The sequence below is a fragment of the Aristolochia californica genome, unplaced genomic scaffold (genome assembly GCF_029961685.1).
Source record: "Aristolochia californica isolate CCGP_79_NKW_82.1479 unplaced genomic scaffold, dmAriCali1.0.hap1 SCAF_11, whole genome shotgun sequence".
NCBI classification, from domain to species: Eukaryota; Viridiplantae; Streptophyta; class Magnoliopsida; order Piperales; family Aristolochiaceae; genus Aristolochia; species Aristolochia californica.
Window position 1 is genome coordinate 2467781 of NW_027181782.1, and position 22133 is coordinate 2489913.

The window sequence follows — 22133 nt, forward strand, 5'->3', positions numbered from 1 at the left end:
TAGAACAGTAGTATTTGATGTCATTGTTGTTGCTCCCACTTAAGTCAAATAACCTACTATGGGAATTTGGAATGATCTTTACAAATTATCCCATTGAAAAAGATGCAGAAAAATTGCACATTGTCTAATCAATTTCAGTTACTTTACACTAGAGTTTCATATTCAGTGTTCTAAAACATAAGTACATTGTGATTGGGGCTCTTCCTTGTGAGTTTTGTCTATTACTTTATATTTTTTCCCTTTTGTATTTATCTAAGCTGTCAATTCTGTTATGTTCCCTTAGGTCAGATAAGATGTCAAGTCAACAAGTAATATTTTATGTTTTCTATGATAACCAAGTTTGTAGTCAATATTTTCTTTGATTTTTTATGCCTTTTTGAATATTAATCACTGCTTAGTTTGTGTGAGATTGTTGTTGTTTATTTATTTTTTGAAGTTGCATATGGTTGTCTTCAATAGTTTCTTTTATTCACGGGTTGTCACATCCTATAGATGCTTTAATTTTGTCCGTTTCTTTTTATATTATTTATCATTTGATGGTTTTCTTTGAAATTATATTACGATCCTAGACTGTGTTTCGACAAAAAGCAAAAATGACTGCTACAAATGAAATTTCTAGTTTCGTAGCAACTAATTTTTTGTGACATCAAAACTTTCAGGAAAAATTATTTACTGTAGCACAAATTGGAAAAAGCTTTCATCAAAACTTCTTAAAAGGTGTATATGCTGAAACTGGAAAGAGAATAAGTGTTTTTGAAGAATATAAATGAGTTTAAAGATGACGGGCTCGCAATTTATCTCTTTGTTTGGATTTATCTTTGTTGTTTGGATAACTATTTTTTATTTATATATATTTTTTTGTAGAAGTAGAAATATCAACATCTTCTGTTCATTTGACATTTGTAACTAATACTAGTTCTAGTGTAGCCATAGACTCAATCCCAATAGAGTTTGTTCCTTGCAAACTTCTAACTCAATGAAAGGGATCCTAGATGGAGGTACCTCAAATGAGGAAGAAGGTGATTCTATATAGAGTATAAAAAGACAAAAATGGTCTCATGTGTGGTTAGAATTCAAAAAAAAATCTCATGTTTAGAAGGTGCAAAAAAAGCTCAGTGTGTTTATTGTAAAACCAACTTGAATATTAACAGTAGTAAAGTGACCTCATGTATGAGTTGGTATTTGAAATGTTGTCCCAGTAGAAAAGTAATAATACAAAAACAAAAAACCATAAACTTTCAACCAATGGGGTCTAATGTTGATCATAATTCATATGATCTTCCTTTTATGGATTTTGGAGGCAAATATAATCAAGCTAGAATGAGAGTACTCATCGTTCATTGGATTCTTATGTGTAGATATCCATTCATGATAGTAGAAGAGGATGAATTTTTTTTTTTAATGGAGATGACAAATGTGAATTATGGAAAAATATCATATAAGACCATTAAGGAGTGTGTGGAGGTGTATGAGTTGGAGAAAAAAAATTTAAAACTTTATTAAAAGAGATTAACAAAATTAGTCTTATAACTAATATTTGAAAGTCTCAAAATAAAAAAATTGAATACATGGTTATTATTTGGTAGTTCATTGATAATAATCAAAGAGTATTAAAACGAGTCTTGAGTTTTGTGCATGTTCCTCCTCATTGTGGTGTTGACATAGTTGATGTTATTTACAAGGGTTTGAAAGTGTTGAAGAAGTTTGAGTGATATTTTATGTAATTATGAGAGTGAATGGCATAAGCTATAATTAGTTCTTAGTTTAAGTGTTTTTTTTTATGTAATAGGGCATTCATGCCCCACCTATATAAGTAAAAAAGAGAGGGGGAGAAGCTCATAGAGAAGCTCTCTCCTAACCCTAAGTATCTCTCCTCAAACTGGTGTCCTTCTCTTTCCTTCTCTTCTTAACTTCTTTCTTTCTTCTTCTGCTTCTTCCTTCCTTCTTCTTCTTTTTCCTCTTCTCAAACCAAGTTACCTATGGATTAAACCCTAGAATCCAATATGGTAGCATAGCTGGAATTATAGGGTTAAAAATTAAAATTGATCAAGTTGTGAAAGTTTAGTGGAAATGACACTCAATTCAGCCTTCAAGCAACAAAGGGTTCGGCTAGTCTTGAAGAGGAGCCAAGGTTGAAGTCAATTCAGCAAGTTTTCTTGTTAATCATCTAAGTTCTCTCCTTTTTTTCATTAATCAACAAAGAAACATCATCCGTTTTTAATGTATGTGATGAATGCTTCACACTGGGAATGGTAACAGAATATGTTCGGGTCAGGTTTTAGAGAAACCAACTTTGTCTTGTATCCTCACCTTCCCCTATTCCATGATGGGGTTAATTTTTCCAACCGCATACACATCCCACAATATTACCCAACAATTTTGTCTTTGCCTTGGTCCTTGCAATCGAGTTGATTTTTCAACCTTATTTCTATGGTCTCTTTTTGGTGCATAAAAAAATATTTATTAAAAAAAAGTCTAATGTATTAAAAAGTATCTCATTTTTTCATTACTATTTTAACATGGAGAAATATTAAAAGAGTTGGAGAAAGGAATAGGTATATATACCATGTGTATTTTCTAATAAATGTACGACAATATTTGATCCAAGAATGCAAGGGGTTTTGGAGAAGGAAAGAAAAATTACAATCTCCACATGTCGACATGGAGAAGTGAACAATTTAACGGATATTTTTTCAAAAGACACTATATTCAAAGTAAGAAAAAAATATTTTTCGAGCAATATTTGGCACAAGTCAGTTGCTAGAAAGTTTATGACTATGTATATAATCCTAATATTCTATAAACTCTTATATAAAATTAAATGAATAAGAACATATAAGGGGGTTAGTACTCTTGAAAATTAGATAATGAGGAAAAGAGAAAGAGAATGCAAATTCTAGGGTGATTTAGTTTCCTTAGAGAATGCAGATTTTTGTGTTAGTGTGTCATATAGAAAATGTAACGGAATATTTTTTTATTAGTATAATCTTATAAAGTGTTATGAAATTTATAAAAAAATGGATTTAGGATGAGATAATTGTAAGAAATACTGGTAAGAGCGAGAAGACGGGAAAGAAAGAAGAAAGAATGAAAGGAAGAAGGAATCATTCGATGAAAAGTAAATTCTACATGTGAGAGGTGTAGCCTTAAGGGCATTATTGACATTATAAACATCTTTCTATAACTATTAATACAATCCAATGGGCATAAGGAAGCTCTAGCGTTTTGAGCCTCCTTCCCCTCTTGGAATTCGTCCTTTTTTTCTTCCACTTGTCCTCTCATTCTCTCCCAAGAGTTATAATACATTTACCCTCTCCTTCCCATGGGATCTCATTGTGTTCATGTGAAAGTCCTAGAAGTCAACAAAAATTTCAACAACTTATTGTTGATTTTTAAAGTGCAAGGGAGAAAATTAATATTATAAAATCAAAAGATAGAGAAAGATAAGAACAATATGAAATGATAGAAGCAAGAAATAAAAAAAGAGACATAAAAGATAAAGAGCGACAAGATCAAATGCATCAGATGTAAGAACTCTTTGTAATGCTTTCTCAATAAGCTGCAAGTGTAAGTGTCTTTACAAATTAATATACTACAAAAAAAAATTATTTATCTTTCTCATGAAGTTTTTTTTATTTCTCGGTGCATGCTAATAGAGTGGAGAGTGCAAGTCCCACATTTGTGCTTTCAAGTTCATCCCATTTACACAAATAGAAGGCTAGATGAAATCAAGAGTTACAACAACATGAAATCGGAGTTTTTCGAGTTTTCGTCTTCTATAATTTGTTTTTTCCCCCTTTTTCTTTCGTTGTTTATAGAGGGGTTTGGGCCATTGTCTCTAAACTTAGTCAAACTAATGGGGTTTGTGGTTAAGTGGGAGATGTATAAGTTTGTAAAGTCAATAATTTATGGCCCTAAGCAATCTCTTTGAGCATGGTTTTACAAATTCAGCAAGGTCGTTTGTGGTTTTGGTTTTAAGAAGCTCGAGATGGATTGTTTTGTGTTTGTTAAACATACTGATAATGATGTTATTCTTTTGGTTTATGTGGATGATATCATTCTCACTGAGAATGATCTAAATAGTATTCACCATATAGAGAAGGGATTGTATAAAGTTTTCCAAACTAAAGATCTCGGTTTATTAAAATATTTTTTTCAAATTAAAGTGTTGTAGTCACAGTATGGTATTGTTTTATCTAAAAAAAAGTATGTATAGAAGTTAGGACCCCATGAGAATGACTCTAGGTTAACGTGGAAGAAGGAGAGAAGAGAGAGAAGAGGGAGAAAGGAGAATGACGTTAGAGAGGAGATTTTGGATTAAGGGAAGGAGAGAATGCGTCAAGGGAGAAGAGAGGGTGGTTGGATGTTTTTCCAAAGAGAGGAAAATGCCTGAATGCCTTACCATTTAGCCAATTCTCTTATTTATAGTGTTACAAAGCTCTTAGGGTTACAACTCAATAGATTAAAAGACGTACTAAGACAATGTATTTACATCTTCATGCCATCCTTATGGAACATACCACAAATAACCACTTTGCCACTCCTTTGACATGTGGGCTTCTAGCCTTGAACTTGTGGGCTCCAACACTCCCCCTCAAGCTAGAGGAGAAAATACATCATAAATATCCAGTTTGCCACCTATATAAGATAGAATTTTGGATGTTACCGGTTTGGTGAGGATATCAGCTAATTGCTCTTGAGATGAAACATACTTAAGAGAAATTATTCCTATTTGAAACTTTTCCCGTATAAAATGACAATCCACTTCAATATGTTTAGTTCTTTCATGGAAGACTGGATTTGACGTAATGTGAATAGCTGTTTGATTATCACAATGTAGGCCCATAGAGCTTCCTTTATAAAATCCCAATTCGGTAAGAAGAGTCTTTATCCATAAAATTTCACTTATAGTGTGGGCCATAGCTCGGTATTCTGCTTCAACACTAGATCTAGTAACCACATTTTGCTTTTTGTTTTTCCATATGATCAAGTTCCCCCCAACAAGGGTACAATGCCCAGACGTAGATTTTCTGTCATCGGGTGATCCAACCCAATCTGCATTTGAGAAGCCTTCTATATTGAAGTGACCATATTGTTTATATAACAATCTTCTTCCTGGAGCACCTTTTAAGTATCGTAGTATTCTCTCCAACGCTTGCCAGTGAGTAATTTGTGGTTTATGCATGAATTGACTTACCACACTCACAACATATGATATATCTAGCCTGGTTTCCGTGAGCTAGATCAATTTTCCCACAAGTCTTTGATATTTGCTAGTGTCAACATCTTCTCCAGTTGTGGCACACAATTTTTCATTCGCATCCATAGGTGTATCAACTGGTCTACAACCCTTCATTCCTGTTTCTTCAAGAAGATCTAAGACATATTTTCTTTGAGACAATACTATTCCATGATTTGACTGAAGGACTTCTATACCCAAAAAATATTTGAGCTTACCCAAATCTTTAGTCTTGAACTCTTTACATATCATATTTTTCACTTCTTGTATACTATGAGCATCATTTCCAGTCAAGATAATATCATCAACATACACGACTAATAATATCTTCCCTTTGATAGTATCTTTAACATATACTGAGTGATCAATCGAGCACCTATGAAAGCCAAATCATAGAAGCGCTTGACCGAATTTATCAAACCAGGCCCGAGGGGACTGTTTAAGCCCATATAAAGATTTCTTTAACCGACATACGGACTCTCCCTCAACTACATATCCTGGTGGTTGAACCATATAAATTTCTTCGAGTATATCACCATTTAAAAATGCATTTTTTACATCGAGCTGATATACTAGCCAAGATGAGTTAGCAGCAATAGAGAGGATGATACGTACCGAGTTCAGTTTTGCAACTGGCGAGAAAGTCTCTTCATAATCTATCCCATAGCACTGAGTATAACCTTTTGCAACCAGGCGTGCTTTAAGGCGAGTAACCAACCCGTCTGAGTTGTGTTTCACCGAAAATACCCATCTACAACCAACCGGTCTTTCCCCTTTTGGGAGCGATGCGGATGTCCATGTTTGATTTTCATATAATACATGCATTTCTTCATCCATAGTTGCCTTCCATCCTGGATGCTTCAGGGCCTCCTGATAGGATTGTGGTATGGAAACAGAAGAAAGAGAAAAAATAAACTGAACACACTGAGAAGATAAGCGATGAGAAGACATAAAATTGGAAATTGGATGAGATTAGTGCAAGAACGGGTTTCCTTTCGTAATGCAATAGGTCGAGTATCAAATTCAGGCCCAAACATAGGAGGAGGAGAAAGACTTACCTCAGGTGGAACGGACAAGTCCACAGGTGAGTGGACGACCGATTCTTCAAGGGGTTGAGTAATATCTTCATGAAATGGCACAAGTGGGCATGGAGTGGTAATAGGAAATGTAAACCTTGGAGAAGCCTCATGTGAGGAGTAGAAGGAAGTATCTTCAAAGAAAGTCACATCCCGAGATTCCATCAACCTACGAAGTGTAGGATTATAACAAATATATCCATTCCGAGTTCGAGAATACCCCAAAAAAATACACCTCAGAGATCGAGGATCAAGTTTACGTTTATGTGGTGAAGTATCATGAACAAAACATGTGTACCAAATACTTTAAGAGGAAGAGAAAATGGATCTTCACCATGAAACAAAACATAATACGGAGTTTGATTTCTAAGTACTAATGTAAGTAACCTATTGATGAGCTGTAAGAATAGCATGAGGCCAATAAAAGTAGGGTACCTTCATGGAGTATAGCAGACCCCGAACAACTTCAAGGAGGTAACTATTCTTTCTTTCAACAACACCATTTTGTTGAGGGGTATAGGCACATAATGTTAGATGAAGAAGCCCATTACCCTCACAAAACGATTTAAACTCATTAGACAAATATTCCTTAGCATTATCGGATCTAAGGATTTGAAATTTTATTTCCAAATTGCGTTAGAACCATTGCATGAAAATTTTTATAAATAGAAAGAATTTCTGATCATTCTTTAAACAAACACAACCAAGTCACTCGGGCAAAATCGTCTAGAAAAGTAACAAAATATTGAACCTGAGAAATGTTAGAGACCTTTAAAGGGCCCCATACATCAAAATATATTAATGCAAATGGAGCAGTACTAGTACTTGTAAGATGAGGAGAATATGTACTCCTAACATGCTTACTTAATTTATATACTTCACAATTAAAATTTTACAAAGATTTAAGAGATGGAACTAAAGACTGAAGTGATGAGGTAGATGGATGACCAAGCCGGTTGTGCCACAGTTGAGCATCGGATGTAGTAGATGAAATAACAGCTACTGGTGGAAGAGTAAGATAGTATAAACCCCATTTTTCATGGCCGCCACCAATCACTTATTTCGTAGTTAGATCCTGAATATACACGAAGATGGTGAGAAGGTGACTGAACAATTCAATTGTTTGGTTAATTGACTATCGGAGAGCAAATTTAACGGAACACATCTTGGAGAGGAATAGATATTGGAAGAGAGGAGGAACCCTTGCCAAGCACCTTGGTTTGGGAACCATTAGTAATAGTGACCAATTTATGAGGAAGACATGGAGACAATGAATGAAACATGTGTTTGTTACCTGACAAGTGTTCGGAAGCCCCAGAGTCAATGATCCAAGTACCTGAGGCAATGGTAGTCGCAACAGTAGGGCTTGGTGGAGTAGAGGACTGATCCAATAAGGATTTCAACTTCTGAATTACAACATAGTCTTCTGCAGAGATAGTCACATTCCCTGAATGAGAATCAGTCCTATCCTCCTTTTTCTCAACATTAACTGAGGCTGGATTGGCTGTCGCCCAATCAGGCTTACCATAGAGTTTTCAACATGAATCCACATGGTGGTTCTGACCACCACAGTAAGTGCACAATCGAGGCTCAGTGCGGAAATGGGTCGAACCCGTTCGACCACCTCTATTGCGGCCTCCTCTTGTATTTCTGCCGCGTCCTCAAAATGGGGATGATGTGCCCCGATTACTAGAGAACATAGCTGATGGAGGATCAATCGGAGAAGGAGGAGATGGATCAGGAATCCGTAACAACATAGCACTGATGTCATTAAAAGAAGGAAGAGCAGAGGAACTAAGATAGATCTTCACAATGTTTATGAAGATTACCTTGCCTTGACATGGAATTTTATCAAACATGTAACGGACATCCAACAACATAACACACTCCCATGAGTAACGTTCGACTATAGAATTGACAATAACATATGTTGGAATCCCATATCAACAATGTGTGATTCCCGTTACATAAAGGTAACTGAATCCAAATAACAAACCGAAAAAAATAATTGTTGATCAATCATGTAATTTTGCTACAAGATGATCAAGACTACAATATCCTTTGAGTCATACAAGATAGATCTTCACAATGTTTATGAAGATTACCTTGCCTTGACATGAATCAAGAATTCAAGAAGAGAAAAAAAAATTGTAATCGTAAAGAGAGAATATGCAAAAAAAAAAAAAAAATAGATTTTGCCTATTTCTTCACGACAGAACTCCTTCTATATACAACTTCTTGAATGGATGACATAATTACTTGAATATGGATCCTAACCTCCAAGCTCTGATACCATGTAGAAGTTATGACCCCATGAGAATGACTCTAGGTTATCGTGAAAGAAAAAGGAGAGAAGAGAGAGAAGAGGGAGAAAGGAGAAGGATGTTAGAGATGATAGTTTGGATTAAAGGAAAGAGAAAATACGTCATGGGAGAAAAGAGGGTGGCTGGACGTTTTTCCAAAGAGAGGAAAAGGTTTGAATACCTTACCTCTTAGCCAATGCTCTTATTTATAATATTACAAAGCCCTTAGGGTTACAACTCAATAGATTAAAAGACATATTAAGACAATGTATTTACATCTTTATGTCATACTTATGGAATATACCATAAATAACCACTTGGCCACTCCTTTGACGTATGGGCTTCTAACCTTGAGTTTGTGAACTTGAACCCATCTTCCAACAATATGTATTAAATTTACTGGAGGAAACCAGAATATTTGGGTGTAGACAAATGTAAAATTATATGCAGAATCGAGAAATGACGTGGATGTCCGTAAATTTTAAAGGTTGGTGAAGAACTTAATTTATTTGACAGAAACATAAAATAGCATGAAGGAAATAGAAGGACGTAGGTCGTGGTTTTGCATGGAACGATGGAGTGAAATTGGTGATGGTGTGCCGGTGTTTAGGCAAAGAAGTCATCTTTGACAAATGCAACAACTTAAAATTTATAGAGAACAAAGTCGTGTGTACACCTGCAAAAGAAAGCACGAGTCACAACAACGGTTGAACAGAGAGATGAAACGAAATGAAACACCAGGCAGAAAATCCTGAAAACGTATTGAATTAGATAAAAAAGAGATTGAAAACCATAAAATAGAAAAACCAAGGAAATGAAATGAATCAGAGAAGAAACTTGCTGTTCTTTGCGTGCAATGAATTTGCACTGAAAGCAGTGGAGCAGCGCAGGGAGCATGTCTGGGTGCTTTTCGTCCTTTTTTATTCTCTTTCCTGTCGTTCATCTTACGGGAGTAGATCGAGGCAGCAGCGCCACTCATAATTCTTCCTTGCTCTAACTGTCATCATGCAATAACGTTTATAGTTCATATTGTAAAAGACAGAAAATTGAGAATATCTCAAAACTTATCTTAATTTGATGAGCAGAGTCTATTAGAACATTCAATTAAGGAAGTCCATTCACACTCGAACCCATCTTCAAACAACTCTATCTCAGTCGGCTTCCACTTCGCATACTATCCGAAGCAGAAATAACCGAGCATCTCTTAATACCAAAAATCCGAGAAGCAATATTTGGAAAGCTAAGATAGATTAACCAGAAGGACAACAACAGAGAAGACCAAATAGAGAGAGAAATTGAAGAGAGAACGATATGAATTAATGAAAGAGAATGAAATCGAAGAAGCAAGACCCAAGGAGGCTGACGAAGCACGCAGACACAGAAGGAGACTTTGTTTTTTTTTAATAGGTGCAAGACCCGAGGAGTCTGACGAAGTCTTTTTTGTTTAATAGGTGTTCGCCCGGTTGTTCTTTCCGTTTTCTTTCGTGTAATTTAAGCCGTCAAACCACAAATCAAAGATCAGCGAGAATGAAAATCAGCGCGAGTGATATTAATCAACGGTTTCTTTCCATTTTCTTTCATGTAATTACTTTGTCATTGCTTCCGCGAATTTCGCTCTCCGTGACTCTTCTTGGAAATTCCGCTCCCAAAGGTGAACTCCCTGGTTCAATACGTCCTGCATAAAGCATATAGCGCTCCCCAGACTTGCCCACATTTCATCTGCCGAGAAATTACCGGCGCTATGAGGGGATTCTTCGCGGCGTTGACCAGCTCGGAAATCTACCAAGGCTGCCGGACGCCGTCGGAGCGCTCGAAATTCTCGGAGAGCTCGTCCGAACCCAGCATGAGTCCCTCCTCTAGCGCTAGGGAAATTTACGAAGGATTGAGGACTCCTGACTTGTCGGAGCTGTCCTTCAGAAGCGCCGACAACGAACGCGTAGTGGACGGTGTGTACCCATCTGCAGCTGATGCAGGACATATAATCACCGACTACGAATGCGTAATGGACGGTGAGTACCCATCTGCAGCTGATGCAGGGAATATAATCGCCGACAACGAACGGGTAGTGGACGGTGAGTACCCATCTGCAGCTGATGCAGGGAATATAATCGCCTAAACTTCGTTTTCCAGAATCCCACTCTGATATTGGAACTGGTCCTCTTTTCATGATCTCTGCTTTTCACACGCAAATGATTTCCTACAAACCAAGACAGTAAATGATGGTTTTGATGAAAGCATTATTGGGTAGCAGTAATAATGGTGTTGTTCTTTCTCTGATCCAGTGAAATCAACTTCTCCTAGATAAGCCAAGTTTCGGCCGGTCTCTGTGTTTAATGTGATAATTTTGTTTGTTGTTGATTACGCACTCAATCTCTTTACTTTTTTTGTGAAATTGAAAGGTAACTCCAAAGATGGATTTGAGCCCTTTTCTGTTCAGACTTTTACATTGCGTGAGCTGGCTGCTGCAACCAAAGATTTCAGTGCTGATTGTCTGCTCGGCCTTGGTGGATTTGATCGAGTTTATTGAACAGGATCCCTTTACTTTGCTGTTAAGAGATTCTTAGTAAAAAATCACAAAGCAGGAAATTCTTCGTTTCTCAACTCTTGGCTGCAAAGGTTTGATCCGTTTTTGCAGCGGCCAGAAGTTGTAAAATTATTGTATTACAGTTGATCTTCATTTTCATTTTTCCGAGATTCAACATTCTAGACCGTTGGTTTTAGAATTGGAGAGATATTATTTCTAGATTTCAAACTAAATTTAGGAGATGTTAAGTTTTATAGTAGTTTTACATTTCTGGAGAAAGCCATGTTGCCTCAGTATTTGACTATGAAAACATTGGTATGCGTACTATTCCTCGAGGATAATTTTATTGGACCACTGAAGTTCTCATATGTAGATTTTGTTGACTTGTATCAGTTGCATCTGACACTTCCGGGAGTTCTGAAAGAAGGCGCTCAAGTAGAGGTATTTTCACTGATTCCTACAACTCTACCAAGACAGAACAGGGAGGTTTTAGATTCACAGTCTCTGAAATCTACAGAGCCACTAGAAACTTCTCCCCAACGTACAAAATTGGCCAGGGTAGTTTTGGGACAGTGTATAAAGGGAGACTTGATGATGGAACATATGTGGCAGTTAGACGGGCCAAAAAGGTCTGGAAGTTTGTAATAACTCGTGTCTTTTATAGGTTTGGATTTTCATCAACTGTTAATGTAACCAGATACAAGGAACTAAGGTATTTTCTCTATTTGCTTACAGGCTCTATATGATGAGCATCTTGGTGTGGAATTCCGGAGTGAAGTTCAGACTCTGGCTCGTATTGAGCATTTAAATTTGGTTAAGTTTCTTGGTTACTTGGAGCATGAAGATGAGAGGATTATCGTTGTTGAGTATGTCCCAAATGGCACCCTGAGAGAACATTTAGATGGTAAACTTCTTTAGCATGATCATTGTGTTCATTTTTGTTCTTCCACTTCATTATTATTGAGATAATTTTGTGCATCAAAGCAGCAAATGAAAAATAATTCTATCTGATGCAAATGGAAATAAAGATTCCATTGCTGAGGACTCTCGAAGGAATGAGTTCTTTTAATTTGAGTGTTGTTCTTGGTCATGTGACAGGGTTTATAAAAGAACAAGGTTTGCCTTGGTGAATTTTTTCTAAACGAGAGGCCTGCACATTGAGTTTGTGTAGGTGTGCCACCTGTGAATAATATGCAAAAGAGAGATGTTGACTTCTGAGTTATTATCCAACCACTTAGTGAATCTTTGGAGGATGTCATAATTGCTTACTTATGGATAGCAGATAATGCCAGCTTGATGAAGTTATTATAACTATACCTTTGCCGTGACACAAGATGGAGAATATTGAAGTTTTTGTTAATCTATGAGTAGCCCTGACCATATCTTGAAAGTGCCAATTGAAAGAGCATGACCTATGACCATATCTTGAAAGTGGTATTGGTTAATTACATAAAATATTTTAAAACTTTAGATATTAGTTAATCTCTTCTGTGGTCTTTCATTTTTCAGTTGCATAGCAAAAAAAAAAAAAAAAAAAAAAAAAAAAATTATGTCTTGCCTTTCTCACTAACGATTCCAATGCAGGTATACATGGAACTATTCTTGATCTTGCTGCTCGGCTGGATGTTGCAATAGATGTGGCTCATGCTATTACATACCTCCATATGTATACAGGTATGGATTTATAATCTGGTGCTTGAAATTTGTTAGAAAATACATCCATGGATATTTTGGTTATTTTACCCTCCAGGGGTATTTTGGTCATTTTATCACTTCAGTGGTTAATTTTCTTCATGTAATCTTATTCTGCATGTTAAATTATATCAGTGGTTAAATTTTCATGTACATAGGATGTGTAGTTAGGGAGATATAAGGAGATTAAGGTTTATTAAGTGTATTAGGGGATTTTTGTAATTTGTAACTCAAAACACCTATATAAGAAGTCTGGGAATTCATGCAAAGTTCCCAACTAAGCCTTTCAGGCTCTTTAGAAATTTATTTTTCTCATTTCTCCTTTTTCTCTCAATTTTCTCCTCTTCCTTTACCCAAATCTGGATTTTTACATGGTATTAGAGTAGTAGATCATTGCTAGGAGTATTCTACTACAGATTCTTGCCATTTTTTAAGAGGACGATCTGCTGGAAGAAAAAAAAAACTACAAAGTTTTAATGCTGGTTCATCAAAGTTAGTTTTTTTTTCTCTGCCATAACCTTAAGGTTACTTGTCTTTATGAATCATTGAAGAATTCTCTACATTTTGATTGCCCTAATTGAGTTTTTTGAGATTTGCGTCACCCAACCCAATGTTGGATGCCTGCGTCATCACCCAATTGATACCGTCAGTTCTAATTGCTACCCCTTTTGCATGATATTGGTTAAAATAACTGATAATTGTTGGTTATTAGATTGTTGAAGTTCGCATATCCTGTTTCTATGCCTAACCATAATTGTGTGAGTGGGGCCCACCTTGGTGATAAATATGGAAATTGTCTGGAAGCTTGAATTGGTTATTTTGTGATCAAATATTAGTATTATGGCTATGACAGGAGAAGTTTATACCCCGGCTAAAGTAAATTCTGGGTTTGATGGAAAGGATACCATCATGATTACTTTGAAAAAATTGGCAGTGCCTAATTATTTTAATTGGGCTTAGTCTGTCAAAATGCATGTTAAGGGTAGAAAGAAGTTGGGTGGGGACCCCCACTGGTGGATGTCTGGTGGGAATCGTAGAGCCCTCTCCCCAATATGGAGGGCATTATATCTTCTGCTTCCTAAATTCCATTCGGCTAGCAGATTCTATGCAGGCAATGGTAGCTCGCTCAAGTTTTGGGATGATCTGTGGATTGGACAAGTACCCATGCAGGTTGCATTCAGGAGTCTTTATCTTCTCACTACTCGTAGAGAGATATCAATAGCAGAAGCTTTTGAGGGGGGGGGGGATATGAATATACATCCTAGAAGAGGTCTCTCGGATAGTGAGGCTCTGGAGGCCAGTCGATTGATGGACCTTGTTGCTTCATTTAAAATTCGTCCATTGGAGGCTGACAAGCTCATTTGGTGGCCAGACAAAAAGGGCTCCTTCACGGTCTCATAAAGATATGGCTTTTTAAACAGCGGTAACTCGGCTTGGAGGGTGAAGGAAATCAAATTTGTATGGCATTTATGTGCCCCTCCAAAGGTAAAGTTCTTCATGTGGAGTGCCTGTCAAGGTAAAATTCTCTCGGTAGCCGTATTGAGAAGAAGATGTCATCCCTTAGTGGATCCCATATGTCCACTCTGCAACTCTGAAAATGAAATATACTTCAAAAAGACAAAAAAAGTCTCATGTGTGGTTGGAATTCAAAGAAGTATCACTTAATGGTACAAAAAAGGCTCAGTGTGTTCATTGTAAAATCAATTTGAGTGTTATTAGTAGTGGAGTGACCACACATATCAGTCGACATTTGAAATGTTGCACTAGTAGAAAAGTGGCAATGAGAAAACAAAAAACCTTAAACTTTCAACCAGTGGGAGCGGGGTCTAATGTTGATCAGAGTTCATCTGGATTTCCTTTTATGGATTTTGGAGAAAATATGATCAAGCTAAAATGAGAGTACTCATTGCCCATTGGATTCTTATGCATGAGCATCCATTCATGATAGTAGAAGAGGAGGGACTTAATTTTGTAATGAAGATGACAAATATGAATTATGAGAAAATATCCCGTAAGACTATTAAGAAGGAGTGTATGGAGGTGTATGAGGCAGAGAAAAAGAAATTGAAAATTTTGTTAAAAGAGATTAACAAGATTAGTCTTACCACGGATCTTTGGAAGTCTCAAAATCAAAAAATTGAATACATGGTTATTACTGGGCCTTTTATTGACAGTAATTGGAAGCTACAAAAACGAGTCTTGAGTTTTGTGCATGTTCCTCCTCCTCCTCGTAGCGTTGATATAGCAGATGCTATTTACAAGTGTTTGAAAGAGTGGGAGATCGAAAATAAAGTTTTTAGTATTTCATTTGATAATGCTACATATAATGATGTTTGTATCAGAGTTTTGAAACAAGATTTTTCAAGGAAAAAAATTTTGGTGTGTGGTGGAAAGTTGTTTTATGTGTGTTGTTGTGCTCATATTTTGAACTTATTAGTCCAAGATGGTCTTGTTCAGATTAAGGATATCATTGATAATGTGCGTGAAAGTGTCAAATTCATAAATCTGTCTGAGGCTAGACTTCGCACTTTTTCTAAATTTTACAACAATTTTTTTTTGAGAGGATGTGTGAATGTATTTAAAAAGAAAAATTATAAACCTTGTAACTAAAAAGACATTTCCTCCACAACAAGATGTTGGAGGGTAACACCTTTTTTCGCTTGAACATCGGCTAAATGATTAGCAGATCTTGGAACATGTTTCCAAGTGCATTGTAAACCAGAAGTTAAATTATAAATTTCATCAAAAATCTCCTAATGACGCCAAGGAGGTTTTGATGGCTTGGAACACCAGTTTATAATGACTTGAGAATCCCCTTTAACCAAGAGAGCACCCTCCTTTTTTTATTTGAAGAGCTTCAGTCCATTAAACAAGCCATGCAATTCCGCACAAGTAGAGTCTGATACTCCAATTGGACCCGCATAAGTGAAGAGAAGATTCGTTTGATCATCGTGAATATTCGTAGTGAAGAAGCGTGTGATCTGCTGTTTTAGGAGATGTGTTGCAAAATGGGCATTCTGGATTTGGAGTATTAATGCCTCGTCTTTGCAAAGCGTCAGAAGTTAAGATTTTCTTACGACATACCGTCCAGATGAAAAACTTGATGCGAGGAGGAATCGGGAGCGACCATGCAAAAGCAGCAGGATGTTCTGCGTGGAGAGGCGGGTATGAAATCATATGATGGTACTTTGAAGCTATAGAGAACATACCTTGTTTGTTGGGCGTCCAGATGAGTGTATCGGCAGAGTTTTTTAAGGTCACACCAGAAAGTAAATTGACCAGACAGGTGGCTTCAACAGCTTCAAAGTCATTCAATGCTCGCCTGAGATGAAGATTCCAGCCGCCCGAAGACTGCCAATGGTCAGAAATCATTGAGCTACAGGATCTTGACAGTTGGAATAATCGAGGATGACTTTCCTTTAAACAACTAGCCCCTATCCACCAATCCAACCAGAATAGAGTATCTGTACCACTCCCAATGTAGCATTTGACGACAGATTTGAAGGTAGGTAAGAGTTTGGCAATTTTCTTCCAAATGGGGGATAACTTGTAAAATCTTCCCCCGTCCGTCCACCAGCCATTATCTTTTCTGGATTTAATTGCAACCATTTGGCGCCACAGTAGATTGGGTTGCATGTTGAACTTCCAAATCCACTTTAAGAGCTGAGCCTTGTTTGTGGTAGCAATGTCCCAAATCCCGAGGCCCCCCATTACAATTGGTTTACAAACATCTACCCATTTTACAAGATTAAACTTTTTTTCCCCATTGACCCATCCCATCCCATAGGAATCTTCTTTTCAAAAATTCAATTCTATCCCGAATAGAAGCTGGACAATGGTACAAAGATAAAAAATAGGATGGGATTCCATGAAGGCATGATTTGATCAGAACCAGTTTACCTGCTTTGGATAAAAAATTTCCTTTCCAAGAAGCCAGACGCTTCTCAAGCCTCTCAACAACCGAAAACTAGGAGTTTTTCGAAGGCAGGAGCGGAGTCAAAGGTAAGCCCAGATATGTATTCGGAACGGACGCTACCTTACAACCCAGATAGTTTGCCATTGAGATGAGAATAGAGGCTTCAATATTAAATCCAAAAATTGTTGTTTTTTCCCAGCTTATCTTTTGACCAGACATCAATTCAAAGATGTTCAAAATTGCTTTCATGTGTTTGATTTGTCTCATGGATCCTCCTAAAAAAAAAATAGAATCATCAGCAAACTGAAGAATGGGAACGTTTTGGTTTGGATCAGAAAAAACAGGACTGAGCCAACCCGAACGTTTAGCAAACCGGATCATAGAGGTAAGGTATTCTCCAACGAGAGTAAAAATAAATGGAGAAAGGGGGTCGCCTTGTCTTATCCCCCTAGAAGCTTTGAAATATCCTCAGGGTTTCTCATTTACCAAGACAGAATAAGAAGGAGAGGAAATACAGCTCCTCATCCAAAATTTCCATCTTGTACCAAAACCCATACGGTCAAAAAGATAGTCCACCAGTTTCCAATCAACCCGATCAAAAGCTTTTTCAAAATCAATTTTCAGAACAAACCTTGGAAGGGAAGATTTTTTGAAAGAATCAAGAAATTCATGAGCTGTTAGAGAAGAGTCCAGGATGTTTGTCTCGGATAAAAGCACTTTGACAAGGATTAATTACCTGGTAAAGGACAGCTTTTAGCCGATTAGCCAATAGACACCCAATAATTTTATATGAACTGGAAGTGAGACTAATAGGGCGAAAATCTTTAGGAACTTCCGAATTAGTTTTTTTAGAAATAAGTGCAATAAAAGATGCGCCAATTCCAGAGTGAGTTATTCCACTTGGTGAAAATTGTGAACGAAGGCACAAACATCATTTTTTAACAGGTCCCAAAAACAATAATAAAACTCACCATTAAAGCCATCTGGTCCGGGGGCTTTATCTTTAGGAAGGCCAAGGACAGCCCGTTCAATTTCTTCTGAGGAGAATGGTTTTTCAAGATCAGCAGTGTCTTCAGCAGAGATGCGCTCGAAGTCGAGCTGATGGATTTTTGGTCTTCTGAAACAGACTTCTGAATATAGCTCTGAGAAATACTTCACCGAAAGGTTAGAAATGGAGGCACTATCCGTTACCACTTTGTCTCCGTTTCAGGGAGCAGTGATACGGTTAGTCCTCCTGGCCGAGGCGATGGAATGGAAAAACTTTGTATTTCCATCACCCTCAGCCATCCAACGAAATCTTGAACGTTGTTTCCAACGGATAGATTCAGAACGAAGAAACGTAAGGTATTCAACATTTAAATTATTTCTTATTAGTAAATCAGTAGGAGAGATTAACCTCTGTTCCTCCAGTAGATCCAGCTCAGAAATGCGGCGGCGAATCGAATCTTTCTGGGAAGCAGCAGAAATTCGGTGATTTTTATCCCACATTCTGATCTTTGTCTTGAGGGCTTTGAGTTTCCGAGGGAGGGCCCAGCCCGGGTTCGGATGATTTTCCAATTCGAGCCACCACGATTTCAAAGAAGGGATGAAAGCCTCAGTTAATAACCAGGCATTCTCAAACCGAAAGGGAGATCTTTCCCATGTAACTGGTCGAGAATTGAGTTGGATAGGCCAATGGTCAGATCCTATTTTGTTTAGGACTTGGCCAAAGGTGTTGGGAAATAGGAGGTTCCATTCTATATTGGCAAAAAATTTGTCCAATTTAGACAAAATAGGGGGATTCTGACAATTTGTCCAGGTGAATTTTTTCCCCGAGAGAGGAGCCTCGGAGAGAGCAAGACTATTGATAAAGTCAGAAAAAGCTCTCATGGTTGATGAGGTTCGGGAGGCAGGAGGACTTTTGTCAGAGCAAAGTAAAGTCGCATTGAAGTCTCCTCCAATGAGCCAAGGGAGGTCCCACAATTGGACAAGCTGAAAGATTTCCTCCCAGAAAGATGCTCGGTCACGGTAACGAGTTGGCCCATATATGCCAGCTAGCGCCCAAGAAGTACCGAGCTTGTGATCCAGGAGCTGGAGACCGATTGAGTATTGCCCCGGAATGACGGAAATAGCATCAAAAGCAGTTGGATCCCAGATGACAATTATGCCACCAGAATGGCCAATTGCAACCACATGTGCCCACGCTGGGTTGGTGTCATACCATAAATTACACACAATTGAGTAATCAAAAGACTGTATCTTAATTTCAAGAAGAATAACAATTTTTAGTTTAACATCAAAAAGTGCCGCTCTGATGAGGGCACGCTTGGCCAGAGAGCCGAGACCTCTAACATTCCATGATAGAACGATCATGGGGAACGGTGGGTATTGATATTCCGCTCCACGACGCCAGCTTCAGAGTAGCCCGCACAAAAGATGTTGGCGAGCTCCGTCATTTCTGAAAATTCCTCCCGTGGAAAGTCTTGTTCCTGTTCCAGCAGAAACAGGAGGAGCTCATCCCGCGGATTGGGAGTGAAGGTCTTGGTTAGGGTAGATTCAGAGGTTATAGTTGGAGGGAGGTCGGACCAAATTGGAGGGATTCCAGAGGGGAAAGCAGGGGGGAGATCGTACCAATCAGGGGGAAATTCCAATGGAAGGACAGGAGGGGGGTTTGAAGGGGGGGAAGGTGGGGGGGTAGTGTCTTTGATTTTATCTTTGTCAGTGTTTTTTTTCGGAAGGTGCAGGGTTGCTGATTTTGGCTTTATTTTTCCCTTCTTCATTTTTTTTGGAATAGGTATACCGGTAAGGGGTGTTGGCGATTTGTTTTCCAGTATTGGTGTGCAGGGGAGGGGTGAAAGTTTTGGGGGTTGGGTTTTCCATGGTGTCTGAGTGGGGGAAGATAATACGAAGGGGGGTGGGGCAGAGGATAGTGGGAGAGTGAATATATAAGGGGGGAGGGGAGTACAACAATTAGAACTTGGTGAAAAGAGGTTGGTTATTGATTGTCCAACTCGTTAGAACTCCACTTATGACATATTGTCTTCTGCATTAAAATTCAAAGATGCATTCTCTAGATTTAAAGTTAGAGAACCAACATATGATTGTTTGCCAAGTTTTGATGAATGGGAAAAGGTTGACATGGTGTGTGAGATTTTAGAAGTTTTTAATGCAGTTTAGGGTTTAGGGTTTAGGGTAAAAGTTCTGGATTTTCATTCTACAAATGAAAATATTTTCATTAGAACAATGATTAGTAGAATGAAAGCGAAATTTGAGAAGTATTGGGGTGAATGCAATTTATTGATGGCTGTTGCTTCAGTTTTGGATCCAAGGATCAAATTAAAGTTGATCGAAATGTGTTTTCCAGTGATATATTCTAAGGAGGAAGCTACAATGAATATAAATTTAGTTCGACGCACCTTTTATGAGATCTTCGATGAATATGTATCCTTATATAATGTGGATATTAGAAATGAAGAGATTGTTTCAAGTACTAGCTCTATGGGTGTTTCCACAAGTCGTAGTAGGCCTTCATCAAGTTCAGGTTGGTCAAAGTTAATGAGTTATATGAAACAAAAGGATGTAGTTAATTCACCAAGGTCAGAATTGGAAATTTATCTTGAAGAAGGTGTATATAGTTGTGAGGAAAATTCACAATATAATTTTGATGTTTTAGAATGGTGGAAAGTGAATCATATAAAATTTCGGGTATTATCTAAAATGGCAGCAAACGTCCTTGTAATTCCCATATCTATAGTAGTTTCAGAGTCTACATTTAGTGTTGGTGGTAGAGTAATAGACTCATATCGTTCTTCCTTGGCACCAAGTACAGTTCAAGCTTTGATTTGTGGCAGTGATTGGGTTCGGGTTCTTCACGGTGTAAAGTAAAATCAAAAGGTGAATTTTTTTGATCAATTATTTATTATGATATTTTTTAGTATATTTTTTAGTTTTATTTATTAAAATTTTATTTTATGATTACAGCCTGAGAAGAAGAGTGTAGAGATAATGCTACCAGCTACATGATTTTTCATGTTTCTCTCATCATGGTAATTTTAATATTTTTAACGACATTAAGTAACTAGTAGTGGAAGAGTATTTTTTTATCTGACAATAACTAATTTTATTTTTTTGTTTTTGTCATAGGTGGAGATTTTGCTCATGTAGGGACGTATATTATTTTCTAGCATGAAGAGAAACAACTATAGTTTGTAAATTTATAATGGATTTATAGTTTTTATTTGGGTGATTGTAAATTGATAGTGATATTTCATTTAATTTTGTTGTATTTGATTATTGTATGGAGTTTATTTATAATGTTATGCAGTGTATGGAGTGTTTAGACTATTTTATGAAGTGTTTATGGAATGTATAGACAATTATATGGAGTGTTTATACAAGTATTATTTATATTGATTATGCCCAATTTTAAGTAGAGGTCATGCCGAATTTTATACAGGTATTATATATATAGATTATATTGAATTTTAAGAAGAGGTTATGTCCAATCTTATACATGTATTATATATATAGGTTATGCCTAATTTTATGTAGAGGTCATGCCTAATTTTATGTAAAATGTATGCATAATTTTATATATAATTTATTTGATATATTTTTTTTAAAAAAAATTAAACGTACGTTAGCTCTCAGCTTGAACTCGGTTAAAATTTTGGACTCGAGCTCGATAACAATTTTAGGCTCGGCTCGAACATAGGCAAGTTCGGGCTCGGCTCGGCTCGATGCCACCCCTAGTTTTAATTACGCAAAATACAGGAGTTAAGACTTTAGGTTCAGAGTTCAAATACTAGAATTTACATAAAAGTTTTTAGATACATGGGACGAATCAGGGTTTAGAATGTTCTTGTTTTTGGTCTTTTATATTGTAAATGGGGTACTCTTGCTAGAAAAAAAAACGCTTGAATTATAGACCTAAGTCCAGAAAATTTCCCACGAGTCATTGAGCCGCAACTTGGGATTTCATATGCGTAGACGTACAGATGAGACGGTTCGTGAAACGATACGACTGTGCGTATAGTACGATAACATAGAAAATACTATTTGACTATTGATATGGTTGGCTTCATCTCTTGATTTGAGGTCAGCAGGCTCTTCCTTGTGAGTTTATATATTGTTTCCCTTTTGTATTTATCTTAGCTATCAATTTTGTTGTGTTCCCTTAGGTCAGATTAGATGTAAAGTCAACAAGTAATATTTTATGTTTTCTATGATAACCAAAGTTTTTAGTCAATATTTTCTTGGATTTTTTATGTCATCAGTCAACAGTTTTTGTGGTCTGGGTAAAATGAATTCTATCTAACATCGACTTCCCTCGGGACAGAAGTCAGCAAGTGTTTTTCGGAGAAGAAGGGTGAAGGAGAGAGACGTAGGTTCTTTTGCAGCGACC